The sequence below is a fragment of the Neltuma alba genome, unplaced genomic scaffold (assembly GCF_004799145.2).
Source record: "Neltuma alba isolate B1F8T4 unplaced genomic scaffold, ASM479914v2 tig00000174_pilon, whole genome shotgun sequence".
Taxonomy (NCBI): Eukaryota; Viridiplantae; Streptophyta; class Magnoliopsida; order Fabales; family Fabaceae; genus Neltuma; species Neltuma alba.
Window position 1 is genome coordinate 227664 of NW_021631945.1, and position 2748 is coordinate 230411.

The 2748-nt window shown below is 33.4% G+C and overlaps 1 non-coding gene across 1 annotated transcript; it reads left to right on the plus strand.

Moving 5' to 3' along the window:
* The first annotated feature begins 508 nt into the window (after nucleotides 1-508).
* LOC114755391 (small nucleolar RNA R71) lies at nucleotides 509-615 on the plus strand. Its single transcript, XR_003741308.1, has one exon. It is a non-coding gene; the product is annotated as a small nucleolar RNA R71 (small nucleolar RNA).
* Nucleotides 616-2748: the final 2133 nt, after the last annotated feature.

Here is a 2748-nt window from a genome sequence, read left to right on the forward strand (position 1 = left end):
TGGTTAGCTTGGTGAGTAGCCATTTAAGCTAAAGCTTCCTCAGAAAACCTGGTAGTGCTTGTGGCCTTTGAGGGATAGAATCTTTCCAAGAGAAATTAGGATCATTTCTCCACCCCAGATTATATGTGTTGGAGTATGGGTCATTCTTGGGATTGGCACCCATATAGTTAGCCTCCTCCATATAATCAACATTATTGCCTGCATAAAGAGAATTATTAATAGCTAAAGTAGAAAGGGAATTAACAAAATAAAATTTTTCACTAATAAATTCAAACTCTTTGTTAAATCCCTTAAGTCAAGAGAGATGTCTGAAGTAGTGACTTTGTTAGCTACCGCCCTCCTTCCTCGAATTGACTTTTGCCTTGAATAGGATGCTAGAGTCTTGTAAATGTCCTCTCTTTCTTTAGTTGTCATGTTATTTGGATCACCATGAGCTGTATTATTGACTTTGCTTTGATTGTCTGATGTGAGCCCATTATAGAAAAAGTCCATTAAGAGTATATGTGGGAATTGATGATGAGGACATTGGCTAATGAGGAGATTATACTGCTCCCATGCTTCATGAAATGACTCATCACCTTGTTGCATGAAGAAGTGAATCTTGTCCCTCAACTCTGAAGTCTGCTGCGGTGAGTAATATTTTAGCATAAACTGCTCGTACATTTGATTCCAAGATGTTATAGAACCTTCTGGTAAGCACAAAAGCCATTGACGAGCACCTCCCTTCATATAGTATGGAAAGTAATGCAACTTCAAATCATCATTTGATAAGCCATTCAACGGCAATGTGTCAATTACTGTATAATACTCCCTTATAAAATCTAAGGCATCTTCAGTTGTATGCCCATTGAAATTAGGTAGTGCATTCAGATGTATATTTTTAAATTCATAATTGTACGCAGCAGGACTTAGCTGAATGCAAGTTGGATTAAAGGTAATAAGGGTGCGTTGAATATCACAGAATGTGATATTTTGCTCTGGAACAATAGCACTATTAGCCATCTCTCTTCTTCGTTGACTTCTATTTTTTGTACAAAACTGTTCAATTTCTAAATTAATAGGAGTCAAAGTAGAGTTACCAGAACTTCTTAATTGCATAAAAATGAAACTTAAAATAAAATAAAGAGAAAAAATAAAAAACAAAAATTAATTAAAAATAAAGAAAAATAAAATTTGAAGAATCAGTAAATCCGTAGCCTCCCCGGCAATGACACTAAAAGCTTGATCACTCCCGCAAGTGTACAGGCTCGATATAGTAAAAATCCTAGAGTAATCTAGGGTTGTGCCCATAGGGAGGTTGCATTTTTACTAATTCAAATAAATAACAATAAGAATAGATGAATTGATTGATGAGATATAATGAAATAATAAATTAAAAGCAGGAGAAAATCAATCATTCAAAGCGTTGGGGTTCAGGATTTACCCTATGAGTTGCTAGTTTCCATCCTTTAAATTGACTCCTTAATTTATTATAGTGACAACTATTCCTAAAATGTCCTAATATTCTCCTGAATTATTAGTCCCTATTTAATTAGAGTTGAATTCGTTCCTACATCACCTAAACAATCAATTAAACCTTGAAGCTATAGTCTTAAGTCACCATAAATATCTAGAACTATCCCTAGCCTAAATATTTATGTCTACTTCTCTAGATCTACTTTCTCTCTTCACCTCCCAGTCCATCAAGATCACCCATAATTTAGATTCAATGGTGGCCAGTCATAAAATCCACATGAAGAATAAGAGAAATAGATATAAAATCAAAATATATTCATAAAAGCCATAAAAAGAGTCAAAACAAACCTGATAAAAACTAGCTTCCCAATTGGGCTACATCCCTACCCCAACTGGGGTATTTAGAAACTCATAATAAAATAAACTATAAACAGTATTGTTTTAAGATCCCCAAACATGACAGAACAAAGGAAGAAGAAAAGAGGAATAAACTGTTGAAGGGTCTAATAGAGGTCCTCTGCTCAGCTAGTATCATAGGATGAACAAAGGTAGTAACTTCGTTGATTCGCTATCACAAATAATGCTCTGTTGCTGCCTCTAGGAATGCTCTCCGATGCTTGCTTTCTTATCCCCAGTTGTTGTATCCCTTGTTCTTATTTATAGTGGTTTTATGTCTTCTCTCCCTTGAATCCACCGCCTTTTATCCATATATCTCCTTCAATATAATATATTATATTATATCATGATGATTTGCCTTGCTTTACATAACTTCCCACCTCTAATCCTCTTAATATATCTATATATATACACAATTATATATATTATATTTGTTGCAATTGTTGTTCCCTTTTTGTTTTATCTTTTATTTGTGATATTTCCTTCTCTCAATAATTTTATGTCTCCTACATTAAAAATAATAAAAGATTTGAGTAGATTTTATGCAAAATCATCTTTTATCCTATAATTGATGAAAGAGAGGAAAATCAACAAAAGATAATTAGATAGGTATAAGATATCCACAAATTTAACCAAATAAATCAAAATATACACCTATTTAATTATAAAATATAGACTTATCACCCCTCCTCCAAGAGCTTTATTGTAGTCCTCCAAACTAGTAAATTTAACCATAAAGAAATAGTTCCTTATATCTATCACTAAAATCAATCCATGCCTCTCCCAAATTCCTTGCAACTTATGCTCAAGTGGTCGTTGGCTTAAATTCCAGCCTAATAGTTTAACTATCAAACTCTTCTCAAAAGCCTTATATAGCTTTCTCTTTCCATCCTTAGA